Genomic DNA, 18,972 nt, shown 5'->3' on the forward strand with positions numbered 1-18,972 from the left:
TGCCCGGCCGGCGCCTGGCCCTGCCCGGCCCTGCCCGCACCGGCTGGGGCAGTCCCGGGGCAGGCGGCAGGCCGAGGCTCCCTGCCAGGCAACGCCGGTGCGGAGCGAAGGCCGGCGGGCCCCGGCCGGGCTTCCGAGCTGCTGCTGCCGCCTCCTCCTCCTCCTCCTCCTCCTCTGCCGCCGCAGCCCCCGCCCCCGGCCTGCCCCTGTGGCGCTGACGTCCCGGGCGGCCGTGCCGGGCCGTGTCGGGCGGCGGGGGGCGGCGCAGAGCAGCGCAGCAGCCGGCGGCGGCAGGGCTGGCAGCGGGGCACCGGAGCGCGGCGGCGGCAGCACGAGCAGCGGCAGGTAAGGACGCGGCGCCGGGCGGCGCAGCAGGCCCTCGGCCGCCCTCGACCTCCTCCGCCGCCCCTCCGCGTCCTCCTCCCGCCCGGCGGCGGGGCGCCGGCCCTGGCCGGGCCGCGGCGCGCTGCCCCCTCGCCTGCCCCCGCCGGCGCCTCCCGCCCGGCCCCGGGGCGGCGTGGCTCGGCGCGGCCCGCCAGCAGGTGCGACCGGTTCCCCGGCGGGGCGTTCGCCAAAGGCTTCGTCGCGGGGAGCGGGGCTTGGCGGGGCAGGCGTCCCGCTGGGAGCGACCGCGGGCTGCAGCGGCGGGGGCTGCTTTAGGGTCTGCTCGGGGCTGGAGGCGAGCGCTGCGGGAGAGGACGGGACGGGACGGGGCGGCGGGGGCGCTGGCTGTGGCGCCCGGCAGCTCGCACCTTACCCGCCTCGGTAACGACGGAAACACGTTACCGCCGACATCGCGGCGCAGGATGCGAACCGGGGCGTGCGGGCCCGGGGAGGGCCGGCAGCTGCGCGGGGGGGGGGGGCGACCCGCTGGTGTGTGTGCGTGTGTGTATGCGTGTATGTGCGTGTGCGTGTGTGTGCGCTCCCCTCAGCCCTCCGCGGGGCGGGTGCGCGGCACACAGACCTGCCCCAGGAGGTACGCTGACAGTCTAAAGTGATTTTTCTTTACTTCCTTAAATGAACTGTCACAGGAATTTCTCTCCTGTTTTGTTTTGGCTTTTTAGTATCATCCTCTGTAAAACGCCATCCCTGCTGAGTTACAGCCGAGCTCGTCTCCTTGTTTCAGAAACATTTCAGTGCTGGTAGGATTGTCCTTGTCACGGAAAAGAAACTTTTACAGTCCTGACCAGCCAAACACAGTATGACCGGTAGTACAATTGAAAAACATCTTCTCCTGCAGTAGTTCTTGTTGAAGTGCTTTTGCAGGCTGCATTTTTGGAAAGCAGCATGTATAAGCATGATGTACTAGCAAAAAGTGATACGCAATTCCTGTTAACTTCCATTTATTACTGAACAGGAAAACTTAAGAAGGTTCATGCCCTTAATGGGCCGTCACTTGAATATGACTTGCAATGCAGCATATTTATTGTTGATGCTAGTCTGATACTTGGCCCTCAGATTCCTAACTCGTAAATCCTGATGCCACCAGAGGCTTGTAAGATTGAGATAGCTAAATTAATAGGTTACAGGTTGTATAAGAGGATGATTGTTACCTGATATTTACTCCAAATACTGCTGATTGTCAGCCCTTTTTTACAAAGAGAGAAGTAGTACGTCGTACGTCGTGACTTGCTCTCGGAAGGAAAAGGCATTTGAGGCGATCTAATTTCTTACAGTTCAGTTGGCATCGCTGGGCTGCGGAGCGGCCTGTGAACTGGGTTTGCAGCCATAGGAGTACAAAGGTTGGCCATGGGGCTGAGTCTTCCTTCGGTTGCAAATGTGACAAATTAACAGGGTAGAGGTGAACTTGTGAGTCAAATGTCATCTGCAGTTCTTCTTTTCAAGACGGAGGGGAATGCTGGGGAAAAAAGCCTAATAACAATAGAAATTATTTAATGATTAAAATTATCCTTGTGCAAATTTAAAAGAATAAGCAAGTATGTTCTTTCAGTATTTGTTTAAATGTCATAAAACTCTGCTAAGGTACAAGTTAACTATGAAGCATACAGTTTATAAAATTGTTGAGGTGGGAGAGTAAATATCAAAACTGTCAGAGCACGAGTTAGGAACTTTTGTGATAATGTTTTTGCTAACGTAGAAATTAGGATTTAGCTTGATTGTATTTTTAGTGGATGTGGTTTTAATGTGTATAAGTTAATAAACTATTTAGTGATGCCTTTGACTTTGTTATGCCTTTGACTGTGAAACTATAAAGCCAGCAGTGTGAACATAAAGGCAGTGAAGTTTGCTGCGAGGCTTAATAGCTTTCTGAATTAAAACTGTGTCAGTAATAGCTTGCAGAAATTGTAAGTAAATTGAATTAATTTCCCCACCCCCATATTTCTAGCCGATTTGGCATTCATGTATAATCTGCACTAAGTACTGTATCCTTCAGGATCCGGGATCACCATGCGCCTTTGTTTTGATACTGGGTCAGTATTTTGACCCATTAACCATAATGTTCTCATAAGCAAGTACTTCCTTGTGCCTGGTCCCCAGGGGTGGAGAAGGCTTTGTGACCCAATCTAACCTTCATATTCTTTTGGTATTTGATAATGCTCGTCTGAGGAAAGCTTTGAGGTTTTAGAAATTTTGATGGCCTCATGAGTGAGGTCGCAAAGTTGAGTAGGGACTAACTTTTTATTGCCACTTTCAGTACAAAATGCAGAAGTGTGAGTTAAGCTGGCAGATTCAAAACAAACAAAAGGGATGTGCTCTGGTTTTGACCCAATGTATAGTTAGTTAAGCTTTGGAAATCCTTTCTGAAGCATGTGGATATTGAAAGTTTACAGGGACTTGAAAAGCAGCTGGACAAATTAATAGAAGAAAAATCCACTAAGGCTGACTTGTACAGAGTACCTCCTGTAGCTCAGGGAGTCACTGGGCTGCACGTGAAGCCTGGGAGAATATGCTGGGAAAGTACTCTCAAGTATTTACCAAATTTTTATATTAATTTCAGGCATTGACTACTGCAGGCAGCATACTAGAGACAACAGACCTGCCATCTGACCGAGTAGAGCAGCTCTTAGGAAAATTATTTATTCATCTGAAGTGTTTGAGAACAGCAGAGTCAAAGGGACCAGGTCCGGAGATAGTAACTGTGGGTGATTTTTCTCATGTAGAGATTGTGAGTCGCCATCAAACTGGGAAGTCAGCTTAAGTGGTGCTGGGGGCAGTTCTGGCACCTTCATATTTGGAGTTGTCGTTAATGTCTTTGATCAACAGAATTAGCACAGAGTCTGAAGGAGACCGAGTAGGGGTTTCAGGCCTTATTTTTGAAGCTCTGTTTTGGAGAACAAGAGATTTGTGATCTATTCAGTAGCTGTATTCAGATACTATTTTCAGGAAGGAGATCCCATAATGCAGATAGGTGAAGTCAGCTTGGCAGCAGCGCCATGGAAGCAGATCTGAGAGTTATGGGGGATCGCGATAAGCGGTGGGATGCAGTACTGTTGAAGTTTATCATTTAGCTTTTCATATTAGTGAAGCTTAAGTTAACAGAATAATGTGTTCAGTTTTGGCCACAGCCCTTTAAGAAAGATAAATGCAAATGTCTCAATCTGGCAGAAATGGTCAAGGCTTAGGAAGGGTTTGCAAACATCTTCTACAGAGACCACACGTCTTTGTAAAGTGTGTTCTACAGAGGCTAGACAAGCTCAGTTCTAGCAGAAAGAGGATGAGATGAGGAGACGAGAAGATGCTACAGTCTTAAAATTAATGAGAAGTGGTATGTGTCCTTCTGTACTGAAAAAACTAGTTCGTACCAAAGATTTGCTGTAGTTCTTAAACTCTGTTCGCTTTGGGGAAAACTGGAACAAGCTGAGGTTGTACAATCTCCTTTTTGCAAAGGTTTTTTGAAGTCAGATATGACTTGTGTTAAGGATATATTAAAGACGTTCCTTACGACTGTTTTACTTGTTCTCATGCAGGGGGTTGAACTTGATGATTTCTTCAGATGCTGTCTGTATTCTGGCCTGAGTTTATGTGGAAGAAGTAATTTTAACGCTCAAAAGAAATGCAGTTTCTGTGACAAAGACCTAGAATCTTTCAATTATTGCTGGTCATCTGATGTTACAGCTTAATGCATTTGGTTTTAAAATAGTTAGTGTTGAGGCAAACTATTGCATTTAACAAAAAAACGTTGTGGTTTAGGAGTGTAGCCTGTAATCCCGTAGGACATGTAGGTGTAGGATCATGCCGTGATTTAAACTAGGAAAATCAGAGGGATAAAACCTGAGGTATTCATCGTCTAATGTAGTATATACTGTATGTGGCTTCATAACCTGTGTCCAAATGTTACAGCAGCGTCTGTTCTGAAACACTTTTAAAGAACTGTCAGTTTATTTTAAAAAAAGAAATCAGACTTGTTAAGTACTGTGTGTTTCTTTAGGTACCCTAATTTTAAATCTGTTTTTTAAAGTGCATTTGAGCAGATAAAAATTACTTGATATTTTAACATAACATGCCATCTATTTAGGTTTTTGTTTTACTGTTTCTTGGAATGAGTGTATTATGTTTGTAGTAAATACAGGTGACTGAGACTTATGTTTCTGAAGTATTGATAGACACCATAATAATATAAAGAACATGTAGAAAAAATACAGTTTCTGAGCTGAAGTCTGTGGATAAAACTTTTTTTGGCCAAAATACCAGTTTTGCAAAGCTAAAAGTGAAGTATCAGCAGCCTTCATGGTTTTTCCTATGGTTTTGACGGCAAAGACAGATCAATCCGTGGGCTCTTTAATCTCTGGCAGAATGATTTCTCTAAGTAATGACCGTATGTAGTTAATAGTATGTATTTTATTGGAAAGAGCATGCTATTTCCGTCTTTCAATAAGCGATTATCTTAGAATACCAATTAAAAAGTTGATTTAGCCAAAGCTAGTTCTTGCTTTTTCTTTTGTTGAACAGCATGCAAAAACGGAGCAGCAGGGGATGGTGCCGGGGAGGGCTGGCTCAGTTCGGCCCTGCTGCTGTGCTGTGCGCCGCAGCTCGAAGGCAGAGCCCTTTACCACCTGTGGACCGCTTAGCATGGCCTCACGAAGAGCATTTGGGAGCCCCTGCAGCACGCTGACTTTTTCCCAGTGTTTTTGGAGTGAGTTGCAGCCAGGTGGTGTTTACCCTGCAGTCACGGTGCTGGCTGCAGCTCCTGTAGGTATGCTGGAGCCCTGCGAGCTGAATGGCAGCTACTGTCAGTAGCACAGCGTGCGCAAACCCTTGGTTAGCATGGGTTGGTACCTGTGCTGCCGTGGCTACGCTGCCAGTCATACCCAGGGTTTACATGGCTCCTGAAGCACTTCTGTCAAGCCAGGGGTCTTTCCTTGCATGCTGAATGCTTCTGCTCACTCTGCAAGTGGATGGATGGATGAAGGGTAGTTTCTGCTTGCTCTGGGGAATGAGAGATGGATGAGGCATCTGGAGTTAAACCTCGCTTTTCACATGGACAGCTCGCAGTGCTGCTGTGCTCACCCAATCTCTGAGTGTAAAGGCAGAGTGGGGCCAGTCTCCAAACTGGGATCTGGCCCTGGCAGTGCCGAATGGACGGACGTGTCGTAAGCGGTACTGGAGCTCAGGTGGCCACATCTGTATGTGCATCTTTCGGGGTTTGGTCTGTTCTCAGAAAAACCAATAGAAAAATTCCCAGAGTCTTCAGCGGGAAGTCTGAGTGAACCCTGGATTTGTAAATGCTCAACAAAAGGCCTTTTTTAACATAAAAGTAAACTTTTCTTTATTTTTTTTTTTAAGCAACATGCCTTGAATGAACTTGCTGAATTTATTTTGCAAAGGTAGTTAAACAGACAATTAAATTAAGAATATTATTTACGTAGTGGATAATTGTTTAGTTTTGTAAATTTTTTTTTTTCTTTATAATTAACAAGATTTGGCAGACTGATTTGAAACGTGGGGAGGGAAAAAAGAGAAGCAGGGAATGTAATAAAGTCAGTGGTTCACAAAAATTTGTCCAATGTCAGCAAGATCTCCAGCTATATTGGTAGCAGCAACTTTATGAATTACATAAGTGGATCCTTCAGGCCTGATCTGAAGTTGTGTAAGTATTGTTACGTTTCATATTTTGAGCAAGAAGTCCAGCTTGTGATTTGTATGGTCTAGAACTCCGTCTCTCTCATTTGCTGTACTCTTTGTTGCCATGACACTCAGTAAGGTTTGGTCATCTCAGGTTTGTTCTTAGCACCCTTGGACCAAAGCAACCTAATTAAAACAGGTGATACTGTAATAACCGTGTTTCAGAAGAAGCTGCCCATGGGAGGGCACTGTGTCCTTCCCCAGTCCTCTGGCACGACCTGTGAGGCTGGCAGTTCCTGTGGTGGGGTGAGGACACCCCCTCTGGAGTTCCCGTCCGTGCTTCACTCTTTCCTGATGTATTAAGTGCAGCCCATCACACCCGCTCTATAATGGCGGAGGTGATAGCAATAACAATATTTCACGAAATCCTCCCTGGCAAAGATTGGCTGTTTTGCTGCGTCTTACTTTTTCTCAGCTGGGTGAGCATTGTGTGCAGGCACACTGAACCTGCCCACCGTGGCGATCGGCTTGTTTGAGGGGGAACACTGGAGAGTTTTAGGAGGGTGATGCTCTGTAGCTGCTCTGCTGGGTCGAGGTTTAATGGTGTGCGGTAACCTCCTGTACTGTTGCCCCTGCTTACCTACAGCGGAGTTTCCAGAACAGGAATCAAAGCATTCAGGAGTGAAGAAAGTGACAAATATTTTTAGTAACTTCAATTTTAATGATTCTCTAGGGTTGCAATTTTGTGGCTAGTTGAGCTGAGGTAATTGCCTGCCGGCCCCCCAAAAGGAGGAAATCTTCCCACGGCTGTGCCCTCCCCTCCACTCCCTTCCCAGCAGCTCAGATGGTCATTGGGCTTTTCCACACCTCGGTGCAAACTGCTGGCTCTGCAGAAAGCAACAAAGCCTTTCTTTTCTCCATCTCCCTGCTGCAGAGGGACGTCATGCGTTTCTGAGTTTATGCAACGGGGCAGCAGGAGCACATAGCTGAGGAGCAGAAATGAGGGGAGGCAAATGAGGAGTTTACCCCTCTCAGGGTGATAAGCTGTTACCCATTCAGCTCACCCTCTCAGGAAGCTACACCATTTTTTGCAGTCTCTTAAACCTATGTAACCCTTTGCTGCTTCTACCAAAAAGTACACAAATGCCTCCAGTAGCCCTTTTGCAGAGAGAAATGCAAACGTAAAGAGTGTACGTAGGGAATTTCAGAGTCATAGCAGTAGGACTGGAAAGGATTTTAAAAGATCACAGACTTCAGAGGGTCCTAAGATAACATGGACTTTTATTACTCTGTAAAGATAAGAGCACTTGATTGCAGTACATGTGGTGGCTTTGGGGGTGGGGAGGAATTTCTTTTGTGTTTTTTTTTCTTACCTGGGATCGTTTACAAAAATAGGAAAACTAATGAGATAAATCTTTGTCTCATTTTATGGGCTCCTAGTAAGTTATTTTTGCAGTGTTTGCTGACTTCTTTAAAGACTTTGTGGTGTTCATGCAGCAAGCCTTTTTGTTAGGTGCTTGGGTACATGAATGACATTCTGCAGCGTGTTGTATCTCTCTGCTCTATTGCAAGGAGTGTAACCTATGTGGATGCTACAGGGACGATGCTGTTTCTCCTTCTCTCATACTTGTTGCCTTGCCTTTCAATGAACATGCTGCCAGGCCCATTTTCTTCTCTTAATATTTTTTCGAAAAATTGACTTGCTAGCTGTGTGCTGATTTGTGGGAATATATGTGCATGTTGCATCATCACTTTACTGTCCTTGTTTGCTCTTTTCTGGGATCATTTCTCAGAGACTTTAATGTTTTTTATAGATTTCAGTAACCAATCTTGTGGCCATGGTTAAGAGCATTGCTTCAAATTTCAAAGTTCTTGGGAAACAGAAGAGAAATGGGCTTGTCTGTCATAGTTGTCTTGAATTGGAATTGTTTGGAACAAAGCATTTAACTGCAAGTGTACAGAAGAAACAGAAGTTTCAAAGGTGGTGTGATGATCTTTGTCTTTAATTACCATCCCATTACAGTACTCTTGCATCTTCTCAAGCATCTGAAATTAGTCATGCTCAAACACTCAATCTCAGATTATATGGACCTTGAGATAATGTTTGGTTCACTGCATGAAAGTCATATATTAAAATAATTTTTTCTTAGGGTGTTTGGAGATGCAATATGAGCTGTTGAAAAAGTAGTGTAACACCTTAATATTTTTTTAAAATTTGTTCTTGTATAAATGATCTAAGCTTTGGTTAGGGGAAGGATACTTTTTCAAATACATTTTGTATCATATTCTGATGATAATCTGAAACAAATTTTAGATCTTGCTTTATATTGAAGTTTTACATCCTTTCAAAGAAAAAGATTATTTCTTACTAACGTAGGGAGAGGAATCATAGACATGAAGTTTCTTACCCTGTTATCATGCTGTACAAGTCATGGCTTGCTCAAAAGGTCAACACCCACAGAACATGGTTTGTGCAGTGGACTAAGTAGCTGCTTTTCTTGGGGCTGTAACAGTCTTTCCTATTGTAAATGAAAATACAGTCTTTCAATGATATGGCATCTGATGCTATGGGTATTTCTGTGTTACATGCTAAATTTTAATTATGTGTATTCAACACCAAAGCATAATACAATGATAAATAATACATTGACCATATACTCTTATGGGTAATTCTTTCAATTTAAATTCTTGCAGCCTCTCCCAATTTTTCATATGTATATGTATTTTTTAAAATATTACATGACATTTCTTTTAACTTGAAACTGAAAGTACTTTTTTTTAACAGGTGTTGAGAGTTCAGCTTCTTTATTTCAGTTGATACAGAGTTCTGTGTCTGTTCATGTACTAGTCAGCCTAGCCAGGGGTTTTAAGATTTTAAGCTGGCTCATAGACTTTTTTTAAATTGCCCTTTGCAGCTCCTGTTGCAAACCTTTCTGTTACGGTCCCAGATCAGTTACTGAGCTCTGTAGAAGGAGAAATATTTTATCCCTTTAAAAAAATGCAGTTCTATTATTTCCTGATTTTTTTAAAATGTTTTTTAAGTAAAAAATTGGGAATTCATGTGGGTAGTAAGTATTGACTGCTTGAGTGCATCAGATGGAAGTTTGGATGGTTTCAAAGAAACCGGCTATTTGAGATGAGTTGTTTTCTGTATTAATCCTGGTTTCTTTATGAATCCCAGTGGGAGGGAAGAGAGCGGACAAAGGCCACTTTATGCCTCTGGCTTGTTTGCTGAATGACTTTGCTGCTTTAGCCCTGGGGAAGAGGTGGAAGCAGGGGAGAGGGAAACTAGCAGGAGGAGGAGGAGTAGTTTGAGGTGAGCTCCTTCTTGAGGAACATGTGAAGGCTGAAGGACGATGCCAAGGTGGGAAAGGCTGTGGAGCTGAGAGGACCAAAGGGACCCCAGCAGGTTCAAGAGGGAACACTTGAAGACTGTAGTGGAAGAAAAATGCTGGTTTGACTGCCTGAGGCAAAACAGGTTAGCATCAGGGGTTGCCCTTCCTACCATGCCTGGACTGGACTTTAAAGCCACATTTCCCTCCTCAACTGAAAGATGCTGCCTGGTCCTCATACATGCCCAGCCACTGACCCTGGGTGTGCCTGCCATGGATGTAAGACGACCATGAGGCCTTGCAATTTGGGCTAAGTATTTCACCCCAGGACAGGTAAAGGTTTTGGAGTGACATCTGAAGGTTTGCTGAGTTGTGGTTAGCTGTAATTAATGAAAGCTAACTGGCTCATGTTTTCCTAGGACTCCGTGTTCTCTCTAGCAGCCGCTCTTATTTTTGTTGGTTGTCTTGTTGGAAATGGCCAAGGAGTTTTGAGAGGATCCAGGTAAGACAGGAGCCTTCTCAAAAGGATCTGATACTTCTTCCGCTGTACATACTGTATGGAAAAATTTGAACGGGCAAGATACAGTTGTGCATGAGGCTCGTGCGGCTTTGTTTTGTTTAGTTTGATCGGCTGTTCCGTTTTAAATTCATGGCCTAACTTTGTGATGAACATCTTACAGACAGGCAAACCCACAAAACTCCAACCAGTAGTCTCCAGTCTGAGAATGAGGTAAGCACATCTGTGTGATAAATACAGCATTTTTTTCAAGTCTTTAATTTTACTTTGTTCAGGCTTTTGCTTAAGGAAAAGCTGTGTAACTATCGCACACCCGAAGATACAGGAGAACCAAGTCAAATATGAAATAGTAGCCACATTTGCAGGAGAACCAATTTTATGTTGTGAGGAATTAGCCCAGTGATGTTAGCAAGTATTTAAACAAAGTTTGACGGTTGGTGTGGGGGGGCCGTTTATTTTTGAAGGTCATGTCTTAGCAGTCTTCAGGTTACTACTGTTGAAAAAGAAGGATTTTTCTTCTTTTTTTCTGCCACATCACCACTTCCCTTAAGCATCTCCTGCAAGTGTTTGGACTCTGCTGAACTTTTAACATAAACTAAAAGCCTGCACTAGTACCTAGGGAAGTTAGAAAAACTAAAGCGCCTTCTCTATTACTGTACCTCTGTCAAGGTCTTAACATATATTTCAGTACTAACAAGAAGAAAATGTGGGAGAAGAATGAAGGGTTTTTAAAGATCTTCCTGTAGCTGAGGGAGGATTTCCCCTTTTTCAGGTACCAGGGCTCTCCTCCAAGGGCCCCTACCCTGTTGGGATGGGAATGTCTTGGTGTGAAGCTCGGGTGCTTCAGGCTATGATGAGTCATATGTGGGATGCAGACCTTGGTTCTGTGATAGCTGATACCACCTCTTTGTGCTGTTGGATGTAATGGCAGTCAAATTTTGACCCAGATGCATGTGATAGCGTTCATCTGGAGTTCACCAGAGCATGAAACAATAAATACTCCAGTATATGTTGTTAGCATGCATGTCACCTGGATTGGCTTCCTGGATTGCATTGGGTCTTGCCCACAGTTCATCTGCCTGGATCACTCTGGGATCCAGGCTGCTGTGGAGGTGTGGTCTGGATCCTTGGTGCTTCAAGTGCAGGTATTTGTGGGTGGCTTTACAAGGTGGCTCCCTCTGAACCAGCTTTCTTTTTTCAGGATCAGCTGTTGCCCTTAAAGAAGCCCTATGTAACTTATTCCCAGGACACCTACTTTTTTTTTTTTTTTTTTTTACATTACTGCTTCCAGGATATCCTGCCTTTTGTGTTTCACAACTTGCTGGAAATGAGAAGGATTTGCATGGCGTCAGTCCTACAGATGAGCATGCAACTTCGCATGCTCTTTGTGGACTGCATATACCAAGACAGATTACAAATGGAGTTTGTACAATAGAGCAAGTAAAACTGGCTGCATCAGTACAGTTTTCTGAGGATGAAAGAGGTGCTGTTTTTTGTTTCACTTGACCACTAAGGCTCGGTGTCTAGTGAGAAAGGTAGTGGAGACACAGGGCAGAACATCTGATGGAAGCAGAATTTAAGGATTGGAAAGAGAGTTTTAATCAAAATCCATGTTTTTCTTTACTCTGCCTTCCCTTGCTGAGGATGACCAGTGTCATACCAGTAAGTGCTGGATTGGGGATGGATGTAATTACTTGGAAGCTGTCAACCTACAGTTAACCCCACTCGTCAGCCTGAGGTTCGGAGACTGATGTGGAGGGCACGTTTGCTGTGGGGAACACTCCTTTCACGGCAAGCTTTGCTCATGTGTGTGCAGCACAGCATGGGAAACCTCACAGTAGAACGTGCTTGCTCCCCATGCAAACCAGCAGGAAGGAGTATTTTTTGTTGTTGCAGGCTATTGTGGGTTGTTGCTTTGCTTGGGACTCCTTTGGCTACTCACAGTGGTCCTTGCACCATATAATATCGCACTGATCTTGTTCTGGGTCAGGAGAAGGACCTCGTCACTGTGCCAAGAGCACCCTAGCAAAGAAAGCCCTATGCCTTTTGCCACTCAGAATGGGTGTGGATTCACTAGATGCCTAGACCAAAGCAGCAGTCTGTTTTCCTGTTTTGATAAAAATGGAAGTGGGCGGAATGTTGTTGCATGGCGGTGAAGATCTGCTTTACAAGCTAAATTTAGGTGCAGATTAATGGGTAAGGGGGAGGCAGTTTAGAGTAAAAGGACTTGATTGATAGGGTGAGTAACTACCAGGAGTACAAAATTATTAATGCTGGTGTTGACCAGGGTGGTGTAGGCAGAAGCAGGTATGTGGTGTAGGGAAGGCATGATCTGGAACAGTGGCTGCGCATGTTCTGAACGGAGGAGGCTGAGAAGATGTGGTTCACCTGCCAGGCAGAGCCTCTCTGGCTAGCTGGGCACAGAGGCACAGCACGGTGCAGGACCAGCACAGCTCCCCTGGCAGGATGGAAAGCTCCTGGCCTTCTGGTGTTCTCCAAAACCAAATGCAGTCCAGAGCATTTCAAGGAGTTTTTCTTACCTGGGATAGCATCAGTGGTGATTTTCTAGGATTGGCCTTTCTGCTGCCATGTTTTCTCTTCAATATCTTCAGTGATCCTGCCATTTCTGTGGTTTTTGACTTGCTGATAGCTTACAGTTTTAACAATAAATGTGAGCTTCTCTCTAGAGAGCAAAGAGAAACTTTACAGTTTCTCTCTAGGGAACAACAAAAAAATGCATTTTGAGACTGGAAGAAGAGATAAACTATGGGATGCCTAGAGAAAGGGGAGAAGCCAAGTGTCAAAGAAGATGAAAATCATTCATTACAGTCAAGGCCTATCTTTTATTGCACTGCTACAACAGAAGGGCAGGCCAGGTGAAAAATTAGTCCTCTGTCCTATACCTCCCTTCCCTTATGTTTTTCAGTATAAAACTAGTTCAAGTAGTAAAGGCTTACAGGAAGGCTGCTGTAATTAGAGGATTTCCTGGGTGGCTCAGGATTTGTCTCTGAAGCCACACCTGGTGTATTAGGGTTTCCTATGTTGTTATTACAGGACACACTCTGTATGCGTTTCCAGAATTATGTCAAAAGCTTCCCTATCAGAGGAGGATCATCACACAGCACAGGCTGCTGAATGCATGAAGAAATTAGTTAAGTTATAGCATGTAGTAAAACCTGAATGAGTTTTATAGAGTAGAAGCTGAAAAAACAAGTACTTTTTTGATAACCTTTGAAATATACTTGTGCTTTTCTGTTGTGCGGTTAAACTTGAACGTCAGTAACTTCTGCTAACTTGCCACTTCTAAAAGAAAAATTATCTTTTAACAGACCAGATGCAGTGGTACTTTTTTTTTTTTAGCAAAATTACATTTTTATCCTTCACAGGTCATAACACTGGGAGATTAGCCAGCATGGCTCACCCTTGTCTCTGAAGTGAGTATAGGAAATGGCTATTGCTGGTTATGCAGGTATTTGAGAAGGCATTTAGCTAATTTCTTGTTTTCCTTGTTCCCAAGTTACTGGAGTTATTCCAGGAGCATGTATTTTTTTAGTTTGTCACAGTAAACCATTATAGCTAGCAAGTTCTTTTTACTAGTCACCCAAATACAGTAGAAACTCTGGAAGTTGTGAATTTTCTTTTAACAGAGCTTTGATACTGAGATGCAATGTCACATTGATGGTTAATATTATTAATTTTCTTTCTGTGTCGTAAGAAAGTAATATTGTCTGCAGTTGGTTTTTGGGGGATACTGTGGCAAGAATGTACTCCAGGTTTATAGTTCAGTCTTCTGAACTATAGCTGAGTGCTTCTTCTAAATATCCTCTGTTTATTAATAGAAATAATGTTAATTCTTCAGACCTTGTGTCCTTCAATCAATAAAAGGAAACATGTATGTCCCTGTAATTGAAGACAGGTATGCTGTTGTGGAGGGTAGGAACATGAGTCTTTGTAAAGAGAGGTGGAGTCTCCATTAACATGGTGTGACAAGGGTGCTGATTCATCTGTTGATGCATTTTGCAAAATGGGTCGGTTGTGTGTTTTTGTTTTGGCTTTTTTTAGTTCAGTGGGTTGTGAGTTCTGTCAGTGGGGCTGCTTTGTACTATCATCTTACTCTCTTTGAACTCAATTATTCTTGAGTTCTTGCCTGAAGACTTCATATAGGTCTCTGGAAGGTGACTGAACCTCATGTGTTTATTGCTTTGTCTCAGCACCAAACAAAGGAATCGGGCTTTTCTGGGTTCCTAAGGAAATGCCTGACTTGAATTAACCCTCTGAATTCTTCACTGTAGTCAGATTTTGTCTGTTCTACACATAATTGCTTCTTTTACGCTGTGTTTTGTGTTTTTTCTAAGATGACCTTAGAAGATTTCTAGTCATATGATGTTGTAAGACAACTATACTTACAAGTTTTTAATTTTCTAGTTCCCATGAATAATTCAAAACCAGGAGGAGGATTTTTACTCCAGAGAGGAAATACAGGAAATCTATGAGGAGTTTAGTATTAACTCCTGCTGCCCCTCCAAGAGGGTGCTTGGGTCCTTCAAGACCTGAAATACCCATCATGAAAGCAGATTTGAAATATTTCTATTGACAAGGAGGAATTTGAATTGGTCATATCTGAATTTTGTATAGAATTTCCTGATCGCTGTAATTTAAGCACCTATGGAGCTCAAATTTTGGATGAATTTACAAATAAGATGTATGGATGATGTGCATCTGCAATAAAGAATATATTTGCTGGAATATAGGAAGTGCTGAAGACCTCCAGTTTGGAGTCCCAAATAGAGTGCTTGAGTGAACTTGAGTCAGAGCATTGTAGACCAGAAGTCCAAAAAGCTGAAGAGGATGCTTTGTAAAGCCCTGAGCAAGGGAGTCATTGGGTTGTTGTCTTGTGGGTCCACTGATGGTAGGTTTCATGTGATCCCACAGTCTTTCCTTCAATAGCAGCACAGTCTCTTCTGCATCTTTGATCAGTCTGTTTGGATTAGAATTGTATTTTTCATCCTTTAAAAACTAGTAACATGTCAGTTTTCCATGAAAAAAATCAGGCACGGTTTTGTGGTTTACTGTTTAGCAGTCAGCAGTAAGGGTCTTGCTTGTAATCACAAATGCATTAATTAAATGTTTTTATGATCAGGACTTTGCGTGTGACTTTTTGAACTGTCTCCTAGACCTTTTGATTGACACTGTTGATGTTTCCGAGTACTTGCAATATCTACAAATGCTGAAACCAGCTAGGAATTGACTTTCAAGTGTTTCTTTCAGGAGGCGCTAGCACTTTGGCTATGTCTGTACATGTACTGAAAATGAATTAAAAAATTAAAAAAATAGAGAGGTGGCTGCTTTGCAGACTGGGTGTGATGTCTTTCAAATCAGAATGAGAAATATTGAACTAGGAAGAAAAAAATAATCTAGTCCTAATTTAAAATCTGTGTTATTGGTTAAAAGTAATTCTACAAAAGATTTTCGAAATGATTGATGGTCTTTGTGTTTAGTGCCCATTTCTAGTCTGTGTGGTCTCTGTTTCCGGTGACTGTGTATTACAGCTTTTTCTGCTAGATTGAAGAATTCTGTAGTCTGTTTTCTGTGTAAATATTTTATATATTTAACCTGTGATTACATGATCCTTATTGTTTTTTTTTAGCAAAGAGTTTGTTAAAAACTTCATGGAATTTCTGTGTGGCTGGTACTAAGCATATAGAGAAAAGTTGTCAAGATGTACAGGAAGAAAATGTTTTGCCTTGGCCTTGGAAGAACAAGGGGATGTATCTATCTTCTTACTTAGAAATTAGTAATATTTTTTTTTTTAGTGGAAAGGATTTTGAAACTATTCAGTTAGATTGGGCTAGAATTGGAGGAAGGATTTAAAAGTGCTCCTCTTGATCATGGAAGGTGTTTGAATTAAAAGAAAAAATCTAAGAAGACTTAAGTATCTTCGAAGTGTGCTTAAGAACTATTTCACATGATCCTCTTCTCTAATTAACTGGATTATAGGTTTAAATGTGCCAAATAACAAAACCCATGGATTTTATAGCAACTGATCTGAATTGATCTAATTAAGTTTGATTTTTCCTCTTGTGTCACCTGCATGAATTCTAATGATGTATAGCAGGTTGCATTAAATTGGGTTGTGCCTGTTTTTTGGGAATGGTGTTGAGAAAATTAGAAATTTCTTCAAGAGTGTTAATCAATAAAAGTATTAAGTGGAAATGGCTGTTCAGTGTGTTTCTGCTCCAGCTACATCTGGTCCTTCTCACTCATTTAGGCAATTCCATTTGATTGCCTTTCTTGATGGTCTCATTATCTAGCGTATTGACTGCACTTTGTGTGTGTAGATGTGTAGATGTGTAGCTGATACATGATTTGAACCTGTGATGTCAGCTGTGATATTAGTTTTGCTCATTACCTTGTGAAAATCATTTAGTCTTTTTGATTTCTGGACCTCCTGAAGTTTCTGCTGGGCACCTGGATTCTGTCAGAAATTTCACGTATATGGGGTCTTTTGAATATTATTTTTTCTTAATCCCTTTTTTGGGGCTGCCAAACCAGCAGTTAAAAATAACTGTTCTAAAAGAGTGCTACTTAAATCGTGAAGGTCATATTGGCCAGGCTTCTGTGATCCACATAAAACGCCCTACTTTTACAGTTGGGAAATGTGATGTCAACCATCCTTGACATCGTATAGCTCAAAGAAATGCTGGTAATCAATTCTAGAAGCTCTGCTGATGTAGTTTGTTATGTTTTCCCTTTTTCCTTTTGTATTGCACAAACATGTGAACAAAAAATACAGCTGTTTGGTAAATACTATATGCATTTGCTTCTTTATGAAATGTTTAAAAATGCATCTTTATTCTCTGAAGATAAAAGTCACGATTTTCTAGGTGGGCCTTGAACATCTGAATTTAAGCTGTGTCCCAGTAGTTCAGGCCATGCTTGTATGTATTTTGAGATTTTTTGCAGAATGTTAGAGGTAACATCAGCTGGGGAAGATGAGAAAACCTGCTGACTTTTCAGAAATATTAAACAAAATCTTCAAAGCTATGGAAAAACAGTTAAGTTTAGAAAGGTCTGAGTTTTTAACCTGAATCATTAAGAAATTACCCTTAATTAATGTTTCAGATATTGTTTGTATTTCTGCATAAAATATTTTACTTTTAGTAAGGGGAAACTTTGATGTCTGAGAAAGGATGGTACGTTAAATGTGAATGAAGTAAGTCTGCTTGAACTTTGAATTACAAGTGGACTTGGTTTTGTGCTTAGAAAAGACAGATACTTGATCTGCATTGGTTCTCTTAGACTGGATCCTTGGCTTGTATTTTTGGAGATGTGGAGAGCCAAGGTAACAACTTGCTGTTGCCTCAAGGAGGAATTTCTGCTCTCATCTCTGCCTTCTTGTGGATATACTTTCTAATCTATTGTATGCTGGCAGTGGAGCTCACCCATCTTCTTACTGAACAGGAAGGAATTATTGAAATTGATTAAACCTTGCACTTTGGCAGAGATATTTTTCTGCTGTTGCAGTGCAGTGATCTGGCTTGCAGGTGCCAGGGCTGGTACTGTCTGAGTTGGGAGGGAGGGGACTGAGAAATGGGAAATGTGACTTTTGTCCTTGGGGCAGTGAGCTGTTAAATTACCTCACCTGAGGTTTTTTGGGTTTTGGTTTTTTTGGACACTCTTCCCTAGGTCACAGAATGTCCTGGATACCTCCTCATAGTTTCCTGGTTGATTGTAAGTAGAGCATTACATAGTGAATAAGAGGGCTGTGTTGTCCTAGTAGAGGGGAAAGAGGGTTTTGGTTTTTTTGGTGGAGGTATCTGTGGTTTGTGGGTAAGAGTTACGTTGCATTGATCTTGTGTTTGGGAACTTTAAACTTCTGTGTGTGAGCCTTGTACCCTCTCCTTGAGGGTATTTTTAATAGTGTCTTCGAGTGTGTTTTTAAAACAGTCTGGATTTACATTTTATATATTGCTCATAAAAGAAAGAAAAGTTTGCTTTTTATAACATCATGTTGGAACAGGAGCAGAAATTTCAATACATGATTAGATCTGCACAACTGCAAATGTTAGTTGTGCTTTTGGTTTAAAGCTCTGATTCAAATCTCTCCTGTCTGACAAGCAGCAGGAAGATTAATCTCCTCTGGAGAGACGAATCCATATCCCGGTTTTAGACAAAACACGATGATTAAAGTTATTTGTAGGTTGAATAAGCACAAGCCTTTGTTCGGGACTGCTGAAGAGTTTTATGTTGAAACATGCAGGAACAGGACTTGCATTCCTGTTGCTGCTGCTTCCACATTTCCAGTCCGCAGCATCATCTGACAGGGCGCTGGTGGTAAGTTACCAGACGAGCGTCTCAAGTGATACTTTGAGACCTGTTGTTTGATTAGAAAACAGTATCTTGGGGTGTCCTTCTGCAGCTGGGGCGAGGGCCGCTGGTTGGAGTGCAGTGCTCTTGCGTGGGTGGGTGAGAGCTGCCTGGTGACGGCTCACAGGCTGGGGGCTGCTGGATCCTCTTGGGACAGTTTAGAGGGAACTGAAGATAACTTTAATCATGCTCTGTTTTTAGAGAGCAAGATCACTACAATTATATAAAGTCTGAAGGGGAAAGCTTGGTTTGGCTGGTGTTTGAGCTCTGGTTTTTAAAAGAAGCATACATTTTAAGTATTGAACTTCAGAGGTCTAAGGCAAAATGCGTTGTAGTAGGAATAGTCTGTCCTTGGGGAGGGAAGAAGGAAGAATAACATAGCTTACATTATTTTTTTAAAAAATAGAAGTTATGAGAAGCTGTCTTCCCATTGTTTTAAGTCCTTTCTTGCTCTTCAAGTAATGCTATATGACTGGTAGCTATATATCATATGATTACTAATTAAAGAATAAATCTTAGATTAAAATGGTGATAAATTTGAAGATAAAATGCAGAAAAAAAAATGGGGAAAATGCCCTAAACTGGCCTGTGACTGTGTTAGAGCAACAATATACAACTTCTGTCTTTTCCTGTGCCAGGAACCATCAGCAGCTGGATGAAGAATGAGTTAGAGGTGTGTCTCCGCTAGTGTTTTAGTTCATCTCAGGAGCTTGCTCTTGTGGTGAACCTCCT

General features: G+C 42.5%; 1 protein-coding gene across 4 annotated transcripts in view; it reads left to right on the forward strand.

Annotated features, from left to right (window-relative positions):
• The first annotated feature begins 215 nt into the window (after positions 1-215).
• The window catches only part of MYO6 (myosin VI), a 116,450-nt gene continuing 97,693 nt past the window's right edge, over positions 216-18,972 (forward strand). For all 4 annotated transcript variants that reach the window (XM_074861898.1, XM_074861899.1, XM_074861900.1 and 1 more), the window contains exon 1: positions 216-345. The gene's annotated coding sequence lies outside the window, so the exon portion shown is untranslated. The remainder of the gene's footprint in view (positions 346-18,972) is intronic.

The sequence above is a fragment of the Strix uralensis genome, chromosome 3, assembly GCF_047716275.1.
Source record: "Strix uralensis isolate ZFMK-TIS-50842 chromosome 3, bStrUra1, whole genome shotgun sequence".
NCBI lineage: Eukaryota > Metazoa > Chordata > Aves > Strigiformes > Strigidae > Strix > Strix uralensis.